Source organism: Myodes glareolus, chromosome 13 (genome assembly GCF_982192425.1).
Source record: "Myodes glareolus chromosome 13, mMyoGla1.1, whole genome shotgun sequence".
Classification (NCBI taxonomy): domain Eukaryota; kingdom Metazoa; phylum Chordata; class Mammalia; order Rodentia; family Cricetidae; genus Myodes; species Myodes glareolus.
In genome coordinates, this window is record NC_142038.1 from 75,986,726 (window position 1) to 76,010,219 (window position 23,494).

The window sequence follows — 23,494 nt, forward strand, 5'->3', positions numbered from 1 at the left end:
ACTACGTTCATTGATTCCCCACTTCTCAGATCTAAAGGGCATCCAACATGGCTCATTCATCTTTTCATTCCCATTGACTCAGGGTCAGTACACAGAATTTACTTTCTGCTTGTGGGATGAGCTGATGACTTTGATGATGAGAAAGAGTTTAGATAAGACTCCAAGCTAAAACCGTGAGTTTCAGGGTCATCCATAATACCCGACTTACACAGCATACAGTTATCTCCTTATAAGCTTTTACAATTTGGTTGTTGGGGGTTGGGATGGGAAGATGGCTTACTGGTTTAACACACTTGCTGCTCTTCCTGAGGACCCGAATTCAGTTCCCAGAACCCACACCAGGCAACTCACAACCAGCTGTAACTCCAACTCCCATGGATCTGACACTCTCTTCTGACCTCTGTAGACACACATCTCCCCTGTAAACAAAAATAAAGTAAAATAAAGAATTTATTACACATCAAGAGCACTTCCAAGCAGGCATAGTGGCACAGGCCTGTCATCCAGCACTCGGGTGGAGGCTAGAGGACCACCAAAAACACAAAGCCAGTGTGGCCTACAGAGTGGTTCCAGGGCCAGTCAAGGCCATATACCCTGCACTTGAAGCACAGAAGTATCTTCCATTTCCTCTGCTGGACACAGGATACAACCCTTTTTTGTTTTCAGCTTTTTAATGTTAAGGCATCAGTTTCAAGAGCAACTTCCCAGAACCCTTAATTCATTTGAACTTCCATCAGAAATGTGCAATTAAAAGCTGAAGTCATGTTGGGGTTGTTTCCTCTGAAACATAAATATGTGTCCACCAAATGATGGATTTATAGGGCTGGAGATAGTGAATGGCTCAGCTGTTAAAAAAGCATACTGGGAAAGGGAAGGACTGGGAGACTGGGAGGAGAGGAGGAAGGGGCAGCTGTGGGCAGGATGCAATAAATGACAGAAAAAGAAGGAAGGAAGGAAGAAAAAAGAAAAAGGAAAGAAGGAAAAAGATAGAAAGAAAGAGTGCCCTTCCAGAGCACTCAAGTTTGACCTCAGCACCCCACATCAGGTGGCTCGTAAGTATTTGTGAGTCCAGCTTCAGGGATCTGCTGCCTCTGACCTTCGTGAACGCACACGCCACACACACACACACACGAAAGTTTAAAATAAATCTTAAAAATGAAGCCAACTTAGAAACTAAAATCAGCCGGGTGGTGGTGGTGCATGCTTTAATTTTAGCACTCTGAAGGCAGAGGCAGGCGGATCTCTGTGAGTTTGAGGCCAGCCTGGTCTACAAGAGTTAGTTCCAGGACAGGCACCAAAAACTACAGAGAAACCCTGTCTCGAAAATCAAAAAAAAAAAAAAAAAAAACCAAACCCAACAAACAAAAAACAAACAAAAAAAACAAAAGAAACTAAAATCAAAACATCACCCAATAGGGGAAAAAAAGAGCAATCTCCTTTGTTGTTCATTAGGTATAACATAAAGAAATAGAATGGGCCTTTCAAAACAAGCAAGGATGAGGTCACACCACAGGAGGAAAAGAGAGCAAGTGCAGCAAAGGTCACCCTGAAGAGCTCATTCAAACAAGTTGTCAGTTCTCTTTCCCTTTTGCTGAGGTCAGCGCAGGAGCATTATTGCGTATCTCCCTTTGCTTTGTTCAGGGCAGTCCGGCTTTCTGCCCTCTGGGAGAAGTGCTCCCTGTAAGAAGCAGTGACCTATTTAAGGAAAGCTATTCATCATGTGCAGCAACCCCCCTTTCCTGGAGCTCCCCCAAATCCATGGGAAACGGGGCAGGCCATGCAGAGGAAGCTGGGCTCACACACACCCTTAAATAGCAAGAGCCAAGGAAGTGTATCTCACATAGCACTGTGGAAAGCTGGGCTGGGACTTCATGCTTATAATATAGCACTTTGGAGGTAGAGGCAGGAGAATCAAGAGTTCAAGGTCATCTTTTGCTACACAAAACATTGGGCCAGCCTGGGATGCATGAGACCTTGTCTCAAAAAACACAACAAAACAAACAAAACAAAGATGAGAGCTGAGCAGGGTGGCTCACATATTTAATCCCAACAGTTATGCTCCTAAATGCTGGAACTATGGATGTGTACCATACCACCCGGCTTGGCAGGAATAATAGATCAAATTTAATTTCCCAGTTTTGATCACTACTCAGATACTGTCCTATTAGCATTGAATAAAAGGTTCTTATCATATTTGTATGTGTGTCTGAGAAGAAAACTTACCCAAGATATGGACAAAGTTTTCTTAAAATAATATTTTGTGTGTGTGGTTTTGTTTGGTTTCATTTTTGGAGACAGGGTTCTTCTGTGTAGCCTTAGTTGTCCTAGAACTAGCTCTGCAGACCAGGCTGACCTTGATCTCAAAAGAACGGCCTACCTCTGCCTCCTGAGAGCTGGGATTAAAGGTGTGTGACACCGTCATCCAGCCTTATTTAACAGAGGAAATAACCAGCATTTCCAAAGCTCCTGTTAGAAGGAATAGACAAAAAGAAGTTATTCTGAGAAGGGTTTCCGCTTTCTTTTGCCAAACGTAGAATTATAGAATCTGTTCTAGAAGGTTCCTTAAAGACACTTCTGATCAGAAAGCATCCAATGGGAACTTATTATTATTGTGAGACAGGTCTCGCTGTGTAGACCAATAGCCTCCAACTCATAGGATCCTCCTGAGTGCTGGGGTTAAAAACGTTAGTCACCATACCTAGATGATCTCTTTTTCTTTTTTTTTTCAGGTGCTGAAGATCAACCCCCTACAATGCCAGAAGCATACTCTGCCACTGAGCTGCACCCCAGCCCTGTCTGCCAGTCTGCTTGTTCATTGCCACATGGACCCTAAAGACATTTCAGACTGTTCCTGCTGTCTGTGGCTGCCGTCACCATTTCAGCGTCTTCAGGTCTTGAATATATCTATAATCTTGTAAGTTATTTGGGTCTTGTGTATGTCTATAATCTTGTAAGTCAATTGGCAAAGGGAACCACTCAGATATTTTTCATAGTTTTCACCCAGACTCTCCAGTTTTAGTCTCATGTGCTCACTGAGGAGGCCTAAATGGTGCACTAGGCTCTGCGTTCTGTGGAGCAGGGAGGCTCCTAGTTAGCTAAAAACACTCAAATGCATTGTATTATCTGTTTGTTTATCCTATTCACCCATTCAAATGTTGTTTGCTTGGGGCTTTTGAGACAGATCTCATTGTGTAACCTAGGCTAGCCTCAAACTCGTGACCCTTTGCCTCACCAGCCCTCCCGAGGGCTAGGTTTACTGAAGTGCTCTGAGCTATAGGCCCAAAGAAATCACTCAAATTTAAATGTCCATATTCACGGGGGGGGGGGGGGGGGCAAAACCGATGGCAAAACAAAACCTAACGACTAAATTTTTTAATTCACATTTCTGCTAGGAATCCTCTACTGCCTGCTGAATCGTCTCTGAAAGAATACAAGTAATATCATTTTTTAAATTTAATTTGTACATAAAAGGACAGCAACAGCCTGCAGCTGCAGTGTAGAATCAGAGAAGTAGGGCAAGGGATCTGTCTTGACCTGTCAGCATGTCTTAAGGAGCGCCACTCAGAGGCCAGGAGACATCTCTAGAATCCCAGGATTCTAATGCTAAAGGAACACTCTAATGCTAATGGGTATTCTGCTATGCCTTACAGGCTGGTAGACTGCAGGGCTGAAGTGAGATCCAGCTACCGCACCCCTCCCCACCCCACCAAACCCTCCCCACCCCACCCCACCACACCACACCACACCCTCCCCACCCTCTTTCAGCTTCATTTGCACATTTCTGTATAAAACATTACCTAACCAGGTCTATCCAGGAAAATTTCTTCCTAACTTAGGAAAGGAAAGCAACACCGCGGCCCAGTCTGCCACCCTCCAGTTCCACCAACACCGGGGCCCAGGCTCTGCCCTCCACAAGGAGACTAGCTAGCCTTATTTGAAGGACTATCAGAAAAAAAGTTGATAGCATATTTAAACAAAGCAAGCAGCCGAACCAGCCCTGTTTATGAAGAGATTATGAAATTTAGGTACGTGCTACTAGATTTAGATTCCCTTTGCTACTCCACTCCGTAAATACTCGGTTTAAGGTGTGTACCACCATGCCCAGCAAATCCTGATTTCTTAATTTTATTTTTAATTTTGTGACAAGACCACACCATATCACTCTATATGACCTCCAATTTGCAGCAATGCCCTGTCTCAGCCTCAAGGAAGGGGGTTGAAAGGCATGTGACTCCGTACCAACCTGAGTCCTGCATTCCTTACCACACCTGTCTTACATTACATTCTTGTTCCTGAAAAACTACAGGCAAAACTGCTAAATTTCACCCAAGATTGGTCAGCTTCACTGTGCCCTGGAGTACTGTCATTGTGGGTTGGTCCTGCCTGGTCACACACTCCTGAACACAATTAGGCCTCTGGAAAGAGTGGGAAACTGCACTGATATTTTTCATTTTCTTGTAAGTTGTCATTCCACAAATCTAACAGGTCAAGTCAGATCTTCAGACATTCACCTATTCTGTTTGCTTTCCCTGGAGCTGCCCAGTTGCTTGAGACATTCTCTGTTGTCCAGCAGATAGAGACCCCCTCTACCCGCAACCAGAACTGTAGCCATGTCTATAGTAAAATATTATCAGACTATATTATAAGCTTTTTGTTCGGATGGTCTTCCAATTCCCAAAAGCCATGAGCAGCTTAAGCTCAGGAACTGACTCAGCCCTTTTCTGCGATGCAAAGGCTATCACGGTGCCTGGAGTGCAGGGTGTGCTAAGGAAATGAACTCGGGCCAGGTGGGGGCGCACACCTTCAATCCCAACAGAGGCAGGTGGAGCTCTTTGAGTTCAAGGCCAGCCTGGTCTGCAAAGTGAGTTCCAGGACAGCCAGGGCTGATGTGTAGAGAAACCCTGTCTCAAAAGAAATGTACATTGGGGTCAGCAATGGCCCAGCAGGTGAAGGCACTTACGGCCACGCCAAGCCTGCTGACTTGAGCTCAAGCTCCTTGACTCCTGTGGTAGAAAGAGAAAACTGACTCCCAGCAGGGTTTTCTCTGACCTCCACACGTGCACTGTGGCACTTGCTTCTGCCGAGCCCTCCAAATAAAGATGTGGAGGGAAATAAAAATAGGACATAAGCAAGCATGTGACCAAGACCCAGTGTTGCTTTGAATTTGTTAGGTGTAGGGAGGGCAGAATTCAGGGGTGGTTATAATGAAAATACATTACATAATACATCAAATCCTCAAGAAATAAATAAAAATGGTATTTATTTATTTATTTATTTATGTCTCTCGTTAAGGTATTTCTCTATCCCAGTGTTTTGATTGTTAGTAACAAGTAAAAGTTAAAATAAGGTACAGGTGAGCCAGGTGTGGTTTAATCCCAGCTCTCAGGAGGCAGAGGCAGGTGATTCTTTAAATACTCCAGACTAACCTGGCCTACATAGCTCTAACCAAGGCAACATAGTGAGACCTTGTCTCAAAAAAAAAAAAAAAAAAAAACAGAAAGAAAAGAAAGGTTGACTCCTGCCTATAATCTAAGCACTCAGAAGGCCAAGAGACTAAGACAGGAGGATTGCCGCAAATTAGAGGGTAGCCTGGGCTCCATAGAAAGTTCTGGGTAAACCTGGGCTGCAGAGTAGAATCCCTTCTAAAAACAATGACCAAAATAATTTTACAAGTCCATCTACTTTGAGTTTGTTTCTGGAAGGAATTCAGCGGCCTGGTTCTGCAGAAGAGTGGAGGTGGTGCAGACGGCAGTGAGCTGCCCCAGGGCTCCTCCCCCAGGGCTCCTCCCCCAGGGCTCCTCCGGCAGCGACAGTGCTGCCCCAGGGCTCCTCCGGCAGTGGAGGCGGTGCAGACCGCAGTGAGCTGCCCCAGGGCTCCTCCGGCAGTGGAGGCGGTGCAGACCGCAGTGAGCTGCCCCAGGGCTCCTCCGGCAGCGACAGTGCTGTTCCTTCCGACACCACTTGCATTCAAGTCAGAGTCGCTTAGTGGGGGCCACAATTTCGTGCCACATCCTCCAGAGCTCCAGGAAATGTGTCAGCATGACAGGAGGTGGCTTTGGGGAAGGCTGGTGAAAACTAGGAGCCATGAGAACCTTTCTGTCTCATTTTGCCCCTGAGCCATCAGAGGCCTAAGGATTACCTTATTGAATATTGTTTTTTTAACTGCATAAATCTAGAGATTTCAAAGTTTCAGTAATGAGAATTGACCCCAAGTCCTAGAGCATGAAAGGCAATAGTTGTACCCACGCAGCAGCGTGTAGAGCCTCCCTCCCCGCACAACAGAGCTTTTCTCTTCCTCCTCCTCCTTCTTCTATCAGGCTGGCCTTGAACTCACAGAAACCCACCTACCTTTGTCTTCAGAGTTATGGGGATTAAAGGCGTAGCCATCACCTCGGCTTACTTTTTTTCTGATGAGCTTTCTTGCTTCCTTCCTTCTTTCCTTTTCTCCCTCCCCCTTTCTTTCCTTTTTTCCTTTCTTTCTTTTGGTTTTTTCAAGGCAGAGTTTCTCTGTGTAGCAGCTCTGGCTGTCCTGGAACTTCCTTTGTAGACCAGGCTGGCCTTGAACTCAGAGATCTGCCTGCCTCTGCCTCCCGAGGACTGGGATAGTTTTTTTCTCTTTTTAAATCTGGGTCTGTACCAGTCTGGCTTTGAACTCTTGTTTCGTCATCCCATATGCTGAGATTAGATTGTGCCAGTAAGCCCAACTTAACCTAGGTTTAAGTTCCCAGTTTAAAAAAGAAAGCCATTTGGAGGACTGTTGTGGTGTCCCAACACTCTGGAGTCTGAGGCAGGAGGATTACACATCCTGCCACAAAGTGAGTTCAAGCCAGGCTATTTAGTAAGATCCTATCACAAAATTAAAAAAAAAAAAAAAAGAGGACTGGCGCTAGAACTCAATTTCATGGCTCCAGAGCACTCTCTCTCTTAGCATGTTTAAGATGTATTCATCCCAAACTCACACACATACACGCACACACATGCACGCTCACACACGCATGCATGCACGTGCAGTGAAGGGGGGAGAGAAGAACAAGGCTAGGGATGAAGCTCCGTGACAGAGTGTTTATGTGAGGTGCTCAAGAAACAATGTTACATCTCAGCACCGCAGAAACAAACAAAGCTTTAACTTTCCAACCCAAAGATATTAAGGTGTCTTTGAAAGGTTTTTGTTTGATTTCCTCTTCTTTCTTTTCTTTTTGGAGGTGCAGAAGATGAGCGTTGGTATGTGCTAGACAGGTCTCTAGCCTTAAACTCCACCCCTAACTGTGTTTTCTTCACTGTGCGGTTCCATCTAACCTAGAACTCACTGTGTAGACCAGGCTGGCCTAGAAATAACAGCGATGACCTGTCTCTGCCTGCTGGGTGCTGGGCTTCATATTAAAGATCAAACGAAAGTGTTCTTGCAGCACCCACCCACACCGCGTTTGGAGGTGGCAGTCCTCTCGGTGACTGTCAAGGCAGCATCAGCTTCCAAGGCATTTGGGAATCTCTGGTCCTTTCCGGCTACTAGTGTTAAAAATAATCCTTAAAAAGAGCCTCTCCACCGGCGCAAAGAATCCCAGTCAAACCAGAGTAGACCGAATGAAAAATGTCCACCTTTAATAAATGCCACACTCCCGTGTGGACGGGGACAGCATGGCAGGGAGCTGAGCCTACACAAACCACAAAAACCACGTGTAGTTCCTTTTTCTGGCGGCAAGAGCCTCAATACCCTGTGGGAGTGGTTCTGACGCTCCCCAGGGAAGGATCAGCGCTTGGCAGGCTGGGAATTGGAGTCAGGACCAGGGCAATTCCCAGGCCAGGGCCTGGGGTGGCAGTTCCAACTCAATATTACATTCCAGACTCTTTGGATATAGGGATGTTAGAGGGATGAGGTCTCACTTTTGACCAAACAACCAGAACATCCAGAATCTGTCCCAGACATTAAACAGTGCCCAATGCACACAGTGCGGAGGTTCAGGCCTTTAAGTCTTACTACAGCTAAGGCAGAGGCAGGCTGAATTCTGTGAGCCCAAGGCCAGCCTGAGCCACATAGAACGCTCCTGTTTCAAAAATAAACAAACAAATGAATACTCCATTCCCTGTGTGTGCACCTGGATCTTCTCTCTGTTCTGTTCTGTTCTTTCTCCAGTGTCCAGGCCTCCACCAAACCCTCCCTTCCTGTTAAATGTGTTCAAAGTTCCAAAGTCATGGACTTCAGGGCCGCTGACACCTTCCCTCTACACCCTACAAAACCCACTCTAACGTCTGTTTTGCTTTAAATCTAAAAACAAAATCACTATCTCAGCCATACTTGATGGTGTTTTCCTGTAATTCCAGTACTCAGGAAGCTGAGGCCAGTAAATCATTGAGAATTCAAGGCCAGCCTGGTCTACCCAGCAAGTTCCAGGCTAGCCTGGGTGACACTGTGTCCGTTGTCATTGTCCTCCCTCTCCTGCAACAAATAAATAAATAGATAATAAAAGTGTGGCACAGAAGACGGTGAAGAGAAGGAAAGAAAAAGAAACCAAAATGAACAACATCTCAGTAACTGGATGAAGATCAATCTTGTCGTCAGTCCCACCGAGCACTGGAGAGCAAGGCGTGCATAGCCTGCCCTCCCAGGCAGCCACCTCCCTAGCAGTATGGTCCCTGTTTTCCTTTACAGTGTTACTGTCCAATCATCTCTCAAGTTACATTTTCTTAGAGAACAGCAATAGTTGTGTTTTTGGTGTGACTAAAACACAATTAAGACCACCACAAAGAGACCTCTGTATGTCCTTGTTCTCTCTAGGCGCTGCCTTCCCGGGAACTGGGCTCCAGTCAAAGAAGGTGTAAAGAGGGGTTTAAATTCCCCTGTCTCCTTTTATGGACCAGTAGTAAAAGAAATGACCTGTAACATCAACAGCAACAAAAAGTAACTGCTTGGGGCTCTGGTTTTCTCAAGACCTAATTGTTCTTCCCCTTGTCTTTTGTTATGTCTTACTCTGTAACAAAACAGAGTTTTAAGAACATTAAATCTAAAATCCTGCCAGGTATGGTGGCACACGTCTGTCATCCCAGCACATTGGAGGCTAAGGCAGAAAGAATCACCATGAGTTTGAGGCCAGCCTGGGCTACAAAATGAGACTTTATCTCAAAACAAACAAAATTAAAATTAGCCAAAATAGAGCATTGAAAATCAGTCATTGAGTCAGGCAGTGGTGGCACAAGTCTTTAATCCCAGTACTCAGGAGGTAGAGGCAGTTGGATCTTTGTAACTTTGAGGTCAGCATAGTCTTCAAAATGATTTCCAGGAGTGCTAGGGCTACACAGTGAAACCACAGAGAAAAAAGGAAGGAAGGAAGGGAGGGAGGGAGGGAGGGAGGGAGAGAGGGAGGGAGAAAGAAAGAGGAAAAGAAAATCAGCCACCAAGAAGAATAGTGGGGGACTAAAGAGATGATGGGTTAGCAGGGTTTGCGACTCCCCACACCCAGGGTGACTCTCATCTGAGTAACTTCGGCTCCAGGGAATCTGACACCCTCTTCTAGCTTCTGAGGATACACACTTGCACACACACACACACACACACCTTTAAATAAACAAGTCCCTGTTTCTAGCACCAGCAAGGACCTCGCCTTGTTCTGTTATCACTGGTTTCTGTTGCTAAGTAGTGTAGTGGCAAGTAGGCTATCACTCTTCAGCCAATAAGGAAAAATATGCAAAGAAGATACTGTTCCCTGCCCTCTCCTCTTTCTATTAAAGTTTCTGAAAGAGAATGTACAACTGAGGAAAAGCTGGGTTAAAATGCTGTTTCGAAGATTCTAATTATTAAGAGCCACTCTGTGGGCTGGGGGTGGTGACCACAGACTAATCCCAGCATGTTTAGGTAGGGTTTATTGTCTTTCATTCTTTTTATTTTCTTTTTTTCTTTGTTTTTTCCCCCTTTGATTGTTTTTCTATTTTGTTTTATTTTGTTTCATTGTTTCAAGACAGGGTTTCTCTGTATAGCCCTGGTTGTCCTGGGACTCACTCTGTAGAACAGGCTGGCCTCAAATTCAGAGACCCTCCCATCTGTTCCTCCCGAGTGCTGGGATTAAGGGTGTGTGCCACCAATGCCTGGTGGCATACTCTGTTCTAAACCTGGAAAAAAAGGAGACCCTTTGCCCCTAACAGGAAGGGATTTGAAATTACCATTGTGTTCCTTTATCCAAAGAAGGGCTGAGCACTGAAATGGAAGAGGTTTGTCTTTGCAAGTCTACAAGAGCAAAAAATAACTCATTCACATAGTCACTAGAATCAAGTGTACTCGGGGTTTAGAGAGACAGGAGAGTCAAGGAATCTCAAGACCAGCCAGGCAGTGGTGGCGCACACCTTTGATCCCAGCACTTGGGAGGCAGAGACAGACCGAGCTCTGTGAGTTTGAGGCCAGCCTGGTCTATGAGAGCTAGTTCCAGGACAGGCTCCAAAGGGACTCAAAGAAACACTCTAAACAAACAAACAAAAAGAGAATCTCAAGGCCAGCCTAAGCTACTTAGCAAATTTGAGGTTAGCTTGGGCTGCTTGAGACCCTTTCTCAAAAAAGAAAAACAAAAACCAAGGGATAGTTCAGAGACAGAGTGCCTGTCTAGTACATACATATGGGTCTGGGTTCGATCCCTAGTTTCATTCTACCCCGTGCTCAAAATAAAAACGAGGGTAGAGTAAGACAAGGAAGGCCTTCTTATACTGCCCCGTCTCCCTGGTGCTGGAATTAAATGCACATGACACTTTGCCTGGGTAACAATTTTTAATTATATGAGGCAGAAAGAGAAAGGAAGGAAGAGGAAGGAAAACAGAGGTGTGTGTGAGGGAGGGGAGGGAAGAGAAAGAGAGACAGAGACAGAGAGAAAGAAAGCAGACCTAACTAGTCTGGCCTTAAACAGACTGACCTTATACTTGAGACCCTTGTGCCTCAGTCTCCTAAGTCCTGGTTCTCCAGGCTACAGTGCCTGCTCTACTGATGAATTATGGCTAACACCGTAGCATGATCAAAGTGTCTTCACTGCTGTTTTTTCCTCCAGGGCCTCCAAAGCAATTGTCCACAGTCATTCTGCCTACTGTAGAACTCTCAGGGGCTCCCTAGTGCCTGTAAACAAAAGAGGCCGAGCTTTCTGGCTTGGCACATACCCCAGCCTAAGGAGGCTTGTTTGTTTTAGCGCCATTGTTTTCTCCCCAACCGTTAACATTCTCTTCCCTGGATTTGAAATTTCTCCTGGGTGTCCCTCACATCCTATAGGACTCTGCCTCTTTTCTGATAATCTCCCATAACAAGAATGAGAATGATTGAGGCTGTGTTAACTGGTCAGGTCCCTCTGTGAGCCTTAGGAGGCAGTTAATGATTGGCCTGTTGTCTCTGCCACTACCCTAAAATCTTAACACCTGGGAGCCTGGTACTGACGATGCTTATCTTCAAAACTGAGCCAGCAGGCTATCACTTTCTTGGAAAATAGCAGGGGAATGAAATGAAAAAAACAGCACCACTTCTCAAGTTGTTCATGACATTCTTTTTTTTAAAGATTTATTTATTTATTTATTTATTTATTTATTTATTTATTTATTATATACATAGTACTCTACATGCAGGTAGGCTGCAGGCCAGAAGCAAATTTCGGATGGTTGTGAGCCACCATGTGGTTGCTGGGAATTGAACTCAGGACCTCTAAAAGGGCAGCCAGTGCTCTTAACCACTGAGCCAACTTTCCAGCCCTGTTTATGACAGTCTTGTCATAAGGATCAGGAGTCAGGGTTTAGCAGACACTGCCTAGAATGAGTACCGTCCAACCCATCAGCAGCACCTGCCCATGAGCTGTTTATATCAATGCTGGAGTCTCTCTCCCATTTTGCTGACTCACACTCCCCCAGTCATGCAGAGTTCATGGAGTTAACTATCTCAGCAGTAGAGCTGCGGAGGAGAGGAGGGGGTTTGGAGGCATGCTGTGGCTGCGTTCTGGAATTCCTTCAGCAGTCTGTGGCTCACCTTCCTCAAGTCACCCGGGAATATTAACCACCGGCCCAGCCCACAAGATAATCAGATCCAGGGGAGCCAGCTGATAACACTCCTGGAGTTCAGTCAGAAGCTTGAAGACCTCACCAAGAGGCAAGGAAAATGGCGCACATGGAAACAAATTAGGGGTTCTCCTAGCTTTTGAAGATCTCAAGTTGATGTGGGCAGTGGACATGTGTAGAAGGTACAGTGATCCACGTTAGAATTTGATGGGTGTTACAGCAGAAGGACAATGCAAGAAAGGGACCAGTGGGTGGCATCAGAAGGGCCAGGGGGTAAGGGCTCAGGAGGATCCTGTGCCTGTCCTGGGCCACATGTGATCCATGGATTATCCTATGTCAACCTTTTAATGGTGCAAAGTAAAGAGGTTTGGCCCAGAGACTGAGAGGCTCAGTTGGCAAAGTGTTTGCACACAAGCACAATGGCCTGAGTCAGAACCCCCAACATTCACGTTAAAAAACAAAAAAAACCCAGGTGTAGCAGTGCACGCCTGTAATCCACACACAAGTGGAGACAGGACGATCCTCGGGGCTTAATCACAACCAAGCCTAACCAACCAGTGAGATCCAGGTTCAGTGTGAGGCCTTGCCTCAGAACACAAGGTAGGCCAGGTACAGTGGCAGACACCGTTAATCCCAGCATTCAGACAGGGTCAGATGGATCTCTGAACTCCAGACCATCCAGGGTGGCATAGTAAGCCCCATTTCAAAAAAGAGAAATTGTTTTAAAAAGAAAAGAAGAAGGCAAAATTATTGAGAAGAATCCCCAACAGAGACCCCTGACCTCCATACCCACACATGTATGCACGGACACATACATGCATGCCTACAAACATGTGCACACACACACACACACACACACACACACATGCACATACACAAAGCTTTAGCTCAACTCAGGTGAGTACTGTAAGGCTTAGTGAGGCTAAGTAGCTTTTTGTTGTTTTGTTCTGTGTTTTGTTTTGCTTTTTTATTTTATTTTATTGATATTTATTGAGCTCTACATTTTTCTCTGCTCCCCTCCCTGCCTCTCCCCTCTCCCTTGTTTTGTTTTTCAAAGCAGAAATTTTCTGTGTAGTTTTGGGGCCTGTTCTGGAACTAGCTCTTGTAGACCAGGCTAATCTCGAACTTACAGAGATCCTCCTGCCTCTGCCTCCCGAGTGCTGGAACTAAAGGTGTGTGCCGCCACCGCCTGGCGAGGTTAAGTAACTTGACTGAATCCTGGACTTCAAAAGCTGCCCTTCTAAATCAGTTCTCCAACTCATCTCCAGGCTGGCTGGGATGCCCGCAAGGATATAGTGAGAGGAAGTGGAGAGGACTGGATGTCCCAGGGGGAAGGGATGTGGGCAGACACAGAGGGAGCCAGACCTGGTAGCACACATCTACCAGCACTCTAGAAGCAGAGGCAGGCAGATCTCTGTGAGTTCGAGTCCATCCTGGTCTACAAAGTGAGTTCCAGTACATTCAGGGCTGTTACACAGAGAAACCCTGTCTCAACAACAACAAAATCACAAAGACGTCATGCTATTTTATGCTATTTTTCAAAACAATCACTACAACCCAAACCAATGAGCACATTCAAACCTCACTTTCTGTTGTGTTTTGTCTTTTAGGGGGAAAAATCTATGTTCTTTCCTAGTAAGTTTCGGCCTAGATGCAGTGTTACTAATTATAGTCGCTGTGTGGTGCATCCGGTGCATCTCACCTTGAGACTGCATCCACCTTGCCTCACTGAAGTTTAGTTCCATTTGACCAGCATCTCCCACCCCTTGGTCCCTTGTCAATCATCACTCTGTTCTCCAATTGTGCAAGTTCAGTGTGTTTTAGATCCCACGTGTAGGTGAGTTAGTACTGTACTCATCTCTCTGTGTATGACTCACTTTGTTTAGCATAGTGTTCTCCAGGTCCAGCCATCATGCCAGACAGTTCCTTTCTGTTTTTCTTTCTTTAAAAAATTTTCAGACTCATTTATTTTTTGTTTCATGTGAGTGGATGCTTTGCCGACATTTATATCTGTGCATCATATGTGTGCCTAGTACCTTTGGAGGCCAGAAAGGGAGTTGGATCCCCTGGAACTGGAGTTACAGATGGTTGTGAGCCACCATGTAGGTGCTGGGATTAAACCTGGGTCCCCTGGAAGGGCAACAAGTGCTTGTTTAACCACTGAGCCATCTCCCCAGGCCAGGTCTCTCTCTCTCTCTCTCTCTCTCTCTCTCTCTCTCTCTCTCTCTCTCTCTCTCTCTCTCTCTCTTCCTTCCTTCCTTTCTTTCTTTTTTAGATGTTAGAAATCACCCTCAGGCCCCTAGAGAGAGTTTTCACCTCCCAGATACTGTCACTACCTCAAGCCCAATCTTCCCATGATAGCCAACTGCTCTTTTTTTTTTTAAGGTTTATTTATTATATACATGCATGTTTGCCTGCAGGCCAGAAGAAAGTATCAGATCTCATTACAGATGGTTGTGAGTCACCATGTGGTTGCTGGGAATTGAACTCTGGACCTCTGGAAGAGAAGCCAGTGCTCTTAACCTCTGAGCCACCTCTCTAGCCCACAGGCCAATAGTTTCTTAATCCAAATTAAAATATTATATATGTGTTATCAAATTCCCATTGGTGTTTTTTACATTTTATAAATCGAAAATCTTGGCTAAGAGATTGAGTAGCACATGCAAAGTCATAACAAGAGACAGAGGTGAGCCTTCACCACACAGTGCCACAGTCTCCAGTGCCTTCGCCACACAGTGCCACAGTCTCCAGTGCCTTCGCCACACAGTGCCACAGTCTCCAGTGCCTTCACCACACAGTGCCACAGTCTCCAGTGCCCCACACAGTGCCACAGTCTCCAGTGCCTTCACCACACAGTGCCACAGTCTCCAGTGCCTTCACCACACAGTGCCACAGTCTCCAGTGCCTTCGCCACACAGTGCCACAGTCTCCAGTGCCTTCGCCACACAGTGCCACAGTCTCCAGTGCCTTCGCCACACAGTGCCACAGTCTCCAGTGCCTTCACCACACAGTGCCACAGTCTCCAGTGCTCCACACAAAATGATACGAAGCTCAAGCCTCGGTTTCCTCATCTCCATAAGATGGGGGTGATATCTACCGGATTGTTTCAAAAGACTTCTGCACCTTTATCAGATAGCACACCAGTAGGATGTATTGTGGACAAGATAAGCAAATGATTTCTGTAACCCAGGAAATCTCTTTAGGGCCCTTGGGAATAGGATGTCCAGAGTCTTTATGTAAGAAAGCAAACATCTACAACTGCAAGGCCTGGGTTCTGGAAAGGAAACCATCAGCCTTTGCACATCGGAACCACTAACAATGGCTTGTTGCTGAATGGACTTCTTTGCTTCTAGTGGTAATGCTTTGTCAAACAGGAAATCACTTTTTAGTGCAATGAGGTCTCTGTGAGTTCAAACTTTTGCTTTCGAATGTTCTTACAAGATGAACAGTTGGCACCGATTTACAGGAAATATTCAGTTGGCATCAGAGGGTGCTGGCTTCGATGGTCTTTAGAGTGTTTATATCTCCCAGGGTGTTGGTGTGTGAGCAACAGTCTTTCATGGAACCAAAACATACTCCGAGGGTGTTTCCGGGACCCAAGTGCAATTTGTGCAGGCTTAGGAGAAGAAGGGTAGGACAAAGCTGGAGAAAGGCTGGCACTGAGTTCAGTGACATATTTATGAGCCCAGCATGGGCTTGTGCGATAAGTGCTGGTCACTGAGGGAAGAAAAAGTCGCCTTTGTGTACATGAAATGTACAAGATTCTCAGTCTAAAAAGACTGAGCAGGAAAGCATTGGGTAAATAGAGGATATCCCTTCAATTATTATGTGAAAGTTAAATTGCTACAAGAAGGTAGGCGTTTCCCTCTGAGTCAGTGCTGAGAAAATGAGAAACTCTAAGTCGAAACAAAAATTTTTCAGTCTTTGGGTTTCAAACCTAGGAAGATAGGCGAAGCAAAGCCGCGGAGAAGCGTCTGGTGGGACGGACCATTCTAGGATGCTAATCTCTTGCCACTCTCTTTGGACCATTGGTTTTCCCAGAGCTCTGCAATCGTCCTGAGTGCCAAGGGATGTCTCTAGCATTCTCAAAGAATTCAATACAGCTGTGTGTAGTGGCATGGGCCTGTACTGCTGGCACTTAGGAGGCAGAGGCAGGGGGAGCAATGTTAGTTGTCATCCAGCCTGACTTATAATAGTAAATTCTAGGTTCTGCTCTCTAGCGTCTAAAAAACAACAACAAAACAAAACAAAAAGGGCAGAGTGGTGGCAGGGGCAGCAGGGGCAGTGGGTGATGGAGTGAGGGGGTACGAGCCCATAATTTTAGCATCCATAAGGCTGAAACAAGAGAATTGTGAGTTCAGGGATTTAGAATGAGATCTTGCCTCCTAAAAACAAACAAAAATCAAAACAAAGAAAATGGCCTGGAGAGATGGCTCAGCTGTTAAAAACACTTGCTGCTCTTACTGAAGACCCGTGTTCTGTTTCCAGCACCCACATGGTTGCTAGCGCCATCAATTCCAACTCCAGTTGAGGAGATCCACATCCTCTTCTGATCTCCTTAGGCACAAATGTGGTATACATACATGCAGAACAAAATACTCATACACGTACACAAAATACAAAATAAGTAAATCCAAAAAGAAATAAAGACAGTAAAATCTTAGTCCAGAGCACTTTTGTAATAGGGATGTGGGTTTGGCCAGAAGAAGGACGTTCCCTGGAAATTCTATCAAGATAAAGTTCCCTTGTACTTGGTTATGGTCCTTCTCCCAATTTACACCCCCACCCCACTCCCCCACCCCCACCCTCCCACCCCCCACTCCGCTTGCTTGGAGTCTTCAACTCCACCTAGCCACGGCCCTGGATTGGTCCTCCTGGTACAGACCAAAGTCTTCCCCTTTATGGAGCACCACCAACCCACCCCCCACATCTGCTCTTCCCCACTTCCTCTGGGAAGCAGTTAGAGTACCATCTGATAAGCCTATCTCCTTTGGGAATGAGGTTTGCATATCTTAGGGCCCTCCCATGGAATATTCAACTGTAAAATCCACCAACCCATCTGCCTCCATTCCAGCACAATGGTGAGTTTCTGGGCATTGATGTTTTGTGACAAATGTTCTTCCCTCGGGCTGCCTTAGAAAAGATTTTCACCGGAAAAAAACAGATAGGAAAAGGCCTTATCTTTGCAGACATTTCTTTGGTACAGACTTGCATCCAGCAACTTCCCCATCCTTGGATTCTACAGTTTGCAGTCTAAAGACTTGTGCAGACTTGTTCTTCTTATCATGATTCCCTAGACTATTCAGAACAGCACCTGTTTGACATTCGACTTGGTATTATAAGACAGTTTTGGGTGATTCAAAGTGCACAGGAGAAAACAGACGTGGTACTACTTTCCTGTAATCCCAATACTTGGGAGCAGAGGCAGGAAAACTGGGACAAATTGGAGGTCAGCCTAGGCTATCTTGCAAGTTCTAGTTCATTAAGGCTTATATAGATGAGGTCCTATCTAAAGAGCAAAACAAAGACCAACTAAACAATAACAACAAAGTCTTTCAATAAAGTGTATTGAAAGTATATGGGAGGTTGGTTCTGGTTAGACGCCTCTGAGGGTAAAGGCACACGCCAAGGCTGAGGACCTGAGTTCGATTCTGAGGACACACTCAGCAGAAGGAGAGTCTTTGTCCTCTGACTGACATATACAAATTGTATGAAAATAAACAAATGCCCCCAAAATGATATAAATAAAATCTAAGCTTCTACAGGAAGATACATGTACATCACATGCGAACACTGCTCTGTCTCTGGCTCAGTACTTCTGGGGCTACATTTGAGAATCCTGTAGAACACAGCCCCCTTCAGGGCCTTGTTTCTTCTCCCAGAAGGGCCCATGACTTAGTCCCTCACCTTTGGAGGGAAGAGAGATTGCTTTTGTCTGTCTATCTGTCTGTCATTGGTGAGGCAGCCATGTTATGTAGCCTAAGGTAGCCTCAAACCCATCCTCCCTCCACTGCCATACGAGGCTCCATCGCCTTACTAGTGACGCCTCTCTTACTGCCCTAGTTCACCCTGCACCCAAATTCTCACATTTTCTATGTTCATATTCTAATTTATTTTTCTCTGTATCATAAGCCACCATATAACTAGCATATAAATGATCACTTATTTTATGTGTCTCATTGTGTTTTATAGAATGTGGCTCCGTGACGGCAAATATCATGTCTGCTCACTCTTTGGTCTCTGATGATCAAAACAAAGCCTAGCTGCCCAGCACTTAGCAGATCTTGGCCAGACTACGTGCGGGAATAAGTAAGACGGGTTCCTTCAGGACTGATAGTCACTGGAGTGGGGTGGGATTGTATCTTCCATATTTTACTAGCTGTGTGGCCCTGAGCAGAACATCCTCACCTCAGGACCTTGTCATCATTGAAGTGGGATTGACGCTGTGTGTCTGTGTGACTGAATCGTGGCACAAGTGTTCTACCACTGAAATGTTTCAGTGAGTGCTGACTAAGCCAACCCTGGCGGCACAGCCCCATTGCTACAGCTCCTTCGGAGGCCAAGGCAGTGGGACCACAACTGGGGTCAGAGCAAGTTCAGAAGCAAACCAACCTGAGGAACTCAGGGCTCTCTGTCTCAAAATAAAAAGTTAGAAAGGTTGGGCATGCAGCTCAGCTGTTAGAGTGCTTGCCGTGCACAGTTGAAGTCCTGGGTTCAATTCCGAACACCACATAAATCAGGAGTGATGGCACACATCAGCAGTCCATGCACTTGGGAGACGGGGGGGGGAGGAGGCTGAGAAGTTCAAAGTTATCCTTGGCTACACACATGTAGCCTTGGCTAAATGCTACGTGAAACAGCGAAGAAGGAAAAAAATGGAAAGAAAAAGTGCAAGATCTAGAGCCAGAATGTTGGTGTATGCTGATAAACCTGGAACTCTGAGGCCAATCAGGGCAACAAAGAAAACGATGTCTCAAAAGCCCTAAAATAAATGAGTTCCAGCTACATTGTTACGCTGGTTGTTACTGATTTTATTGTTCTGAAGTGTCCTAATATCCAGGGTAAACTCTTCAGCCTCTTCAGCAAGAAGAAAAACCTTTGCATCAGTTACCCACCGGAAGAGCGGGTGCTCCCTGGGACTCACTAGAACTGCTCATTCTCTAACTAGGCACGACTGCTCACACTTGTAATGTCAGTGCTTGGGTGGCTGAGACAGGAGGATTTGTCTTGCAGTTTGAAGCCAGCCTAGGCTACATAGTGAATTCCAGGCCAGCCTGGGCTAATAAATGAGTCCCTGTCTCAAATAAGCAAACAAACAAACAAAAAGAATTCAGGGTATGGTTGTACATGTCTATAATCCCAATACTTGAAGGTACTAGTTGGCCAGTAGCTAAAAGTCATCCTGAACTATCTAGCAAATCTGAGGCCAGCTTTGGCTAATAAAACCCTATTAAAAATAAAAATAAAAATAAAAATAAAGAAGCTTCTAATTGCCATGGTGGTGAAATGCACCACCAGCAACTTTCTTAGAGGAACAATAAGAAGTGGGGCATGGAGGCATGTATGTATGATTCCAGCACTCAGGAGGCAGAGGCAGGAGGATTACCAGCCTCAGCTGCGGAGACAAAGATAGCACACATGGGGGGTTCCTGCAGCTGAAAGTAGAAAACTGTTTTCTTTCTTTCTTTTACTTTTTTTTACTCCTGCTTTCTTTGTTACTCCTCCTTCTTCTTTTTGGTTTTTCAAGACAGGGTTTCTCTGTGTAGTTCTGGCTGTCCTGGAACTTGCTTTGTAGACTACACTGGCCTCGAACTCACAGATCAACCTGCCACTGTCTCCCAAGTGCTGGGATTTAAGGCATGCCCTACCATTGCCAAGCTTCTTTCTTCTTATTTTATTAATCACATTTATAAGCTAACATTTAATGTGTGTGTGTGTGTGTGCACGTGCACACGTGTGCGTGTACAAGTTAATTCTTTCCTTCCTGGGGTTTGATTTCAGATTGTCAGGCAATCTGGAACAGTTTCTTTCCAGAAACTGTTTTTGATTGGCAACAGTCACTTTAATTCACTGAGCCATTTCACCAGCCTCAGTTCTATTTTAGTTTGTTAATTTGTTTTAAATAGAATATCCTGTAGTCCAGGCTGACTTCACAGTCATCAAACAGACAAAGATGGCCTTGAACTCCTGATTGAGCCTCCCGCCCCAACCTCCCAAGTGTGAGGATTACAGGAATGCACCAGCACAACCCAACGTGGAAACCATGTTCTAACCACCGAGCCTCCCAAAATCATCCCCTTGCTTTAGTGAAATGTTTCCTTCTTCTAGCAGGGTTTCTCAAGAACGCAACATTTGGGAAACACAGAGCTAAGCTCCACTGAATTCATGAAAAGATGTTTATTTCTACCTTGTTTATTTGACTTGAAGGAGATCTTTTAGGTCTCATGTCAATCAGCATCCATGTTCACATTTATTTAATTTGGTGTGTGCATGCATGTAGGAAGCCACCTGGAGGCACAGGTGGTCCTGCAGTTTGGAGGTATACCTGGCTTAACCACGTGGGGCTGAGCACCCTTGCCTGCACCCTTGCTTGCACATGCTCAGACCAGCAGAATGGCATTAACCAATCAGGACAGCGTTCAAGCCTCTCCACCGTTTAAAAGCAGCTGCCTCTGGGCTCTACTCGCTCTCTCTAAGCTTTCTCTTGTCCCTGCTCTATCTTCCCTTCCCCCAATTTTCCTCAATCAAATGCTCCGAATAAAGATGTGACCAGGGAAGGAATTCTCGTTTTTAGTGGCGTTCATTCCTACTGGTCAGGAAGCGCGTCGCACATGCATGCAGAGGAGTCTATGCCATGCCATGATTCAGGCATAGAAACCAGAGGACAACTCTCAGGAGATGGCTCAATCCTGCACCAACTTGGGTTCCAGGGACTGAACTCGGCTTCTCAGAAGTGTCTCTGAGTCATTTCACGGACACTACTGTGCCTCTTTGATTTTTTTTTTAATGTTTGTGATCTGGATGCTAAGAGGGACACTGAAGGCTCCTGACAGTGAATCAGGACCAACAGCTTCTCTTCGAAAACTCTAGCAGCCCAGGACAAGCACCGTGTCAGGATGAGACTCTAGTCTCAGCAGAGATGTATGTATTACTTTAAAGACAGTCCAGCTGGGTAATGGTGACTCACACCTTTAATCCCAGCATTCGGGTGGCAGAAGCAGGTAGATCTCTGTGAGTTTGAGGCCAACCTGGTCTACAAGAGCTAGTTCTAGGACAGGCTCCAAAGCTACAGAGAACTCTGTCTTGGGGAAAAAAAAAAGACAGTCCAGTACACTTCCTTTTTGTTGCTGTGTGCTGAATGGATAAATGATAGAGCAAAGTGCAAAGTGTCCTTGAATGCTGCGTCAGTTCCATGGTAACAGACAGACTGACAGGTAGGCAGGCAGGCAGGCAGGCAGGCAGGCAGGCAACAAGTTTGTAGGTAGCAGGGACACTATTTAAAATACGGAGGGCTGAGTGTGATGACTCTGTAGATTTGCAGAATTTTGTGTCTCATCAGTTCAAAGAACTTCCACTGTGAGGAAGCTAATTCCATGACTGGAGAGACGGTGCAGTGGCTAAGACAGCTTGTTACTCCTGCAGAGGTCCTGGGTTCCATTCCCAGCATTTACGACTACGCATAACCACCCCAAACACCAGTTCCCAGGGATCCAACATCCTCCCCAGGCACTGTACAACCTCTATGGTACACAGGCACACATGCACACAAAACACCCATAAAATAAAATAAAAAATTTCAAATCTCAAAAAAATAAAATTGAGCTGGGTGGTGGTAGTACATGTCCTTAATCCCAGCATTCGGGAGGCAAAGGAAGGTATATCTCTTTGACTTAGAGGCCAGCCTGGGCTACAGAGAAAGTTCCAGAACAGCCAGAGCTACACAGAATAACCTTGTCTCCAAAAACCAAAAATAAATAAACATTAATAAAAAATAAAATATAAAATTGAAAGAAAAGTAAAAAGTATTATTTTTTTAGTAGTTAAACATCCACCCAAGGTCTATCTATAGGCCTGCTCCAGTGGGACCCCACCCACCCATCCACCACTCCTCCACCACTCAGGGAGCTGGTGAGATTTCAGAGACAGTGGCCTCAGCCTGCAATTTCCAGGAGATCACCCCAGTAATGCCCTTGTTTATTAGTTCCAGAATACTTGAGAGGGGTCCTTCTTTTCTAACAGTTTTGTCATTTAATCATACACTTCAAAACAAAACAAAGCCTTTCCCATGTTCTTCCCCCGAAACTAACACTGAGGACATGTGTGGATCATAGACACGAGAACAAAAGACACCCCTACCCCGAAAGGAAATACAGAAAGGATTATCTTTTTTCAAAGGTGCAATAATGAAATACTTTCCTTCCCCTGGACAGGCAATTTTATCAGGGTTCATGCAAGGGGAACAAGACTCCATTGTCTTGACTTAATTGGCATAATATCTCCCCCTCCTCCAAATGATCACTCAGAGAGCTGCAAACACCTTCTGCCTGCAGATGCAATCCTTTCAGGCCTGAACCTTTCACCTGGCGAACACCCAAGCCCTTCCACAAGGCTCCACAAGGAAGACTTCTTGCTTTGGCCTGGCACAGCCTCTTCTGTGGAGTTGTGAGTACTGACTCACAGGGCTTTGGAGCCCCTTTCTGGCCCCATTGTCTTTATTCCCCCACCCCCACCCACAGCATGGTATCAAACTGGCCAACAAGGCCAGGCAGTCCTTGGAAAGGTGAAAATTGGAAAACTAGACGGGGTAAGCATTCCAGCTCTTCCCTGAGGCTCCGCAGCTAGAGAGGGGACCTGTGGGCAGGGACCCACTGTGGGCAGGGACCCACTGTGGGCAGGGACCCACTGTGGGCAGGGACCCACTGTGGGCAGGGACCCACTGTGGGCAGGGACTCACTGAAGGAGAATTCTGTAATAAAAACCCCAACCAAAAACAAAAAAAGATATGTAAAATATTCATCAGTATGAACCTTCATCTGGCGATGGATGGAGAGAGAGACAGAGACACATATTGGAACACTGGACTTAACTCCCTAAGTCCAAATGAGAAGCAGAAGGAGGGAGAACGTGAGCAAGAAAGGCAGTACCAGAGGGAACCTTCATCTGACGATAGATGGAGATAGAGACAGAGACCCACATTGGAGCACTGGACTGAGCCCCCAAGGTCCAAATGAGGAGCAGAAGGAGGGAGACCATGAAAAAGGAAATCAGGACCGTGAGGGGTGCATTCACCCGCTGATACAAGGGGACTGATCGAATGAGAGCTCACCAAGGCCAGCTGGACTGGGACTGAATGAGCATGTGATCAAACCAGAGTCTCTGAATGTGGCTGACATGGGGGCTGACTGAGAAGCCATTGGCAATGGCACTGGGTCTTGTTTTGTCTGCATGTACTGGCTTTTTGGGATCCTAGTCTGGTTGGATGCTCACC

General features: G+C 45.7%; 1 long non-coding RNA gene and 1 other non-coding gene across 2 annotated transcripts in view; both read right to left on the minus strand.

Annotated features, from left to right (window-relative positions):
- Window positions 1-23,494, minus strand: part of LOC148120062 (uncharacterized) — a 565,006-nt gene that overhangs the window by 329,492 nt on the left and 212,020 nt on the right. The gene's annotated exons all lie outside the window — the stretch shown is intronic.
- On the minus strand, window positions 21,011-21,141 carry LOC125409187 (small nucleolar RNA SNORA3/SNORA45 family). The gene has a single exon (XR_007234716.3). It is a non-coding gene; the product is annotated as a small nucleolar RNA SNORA3/SNORA45 family (small nucleolar RNA).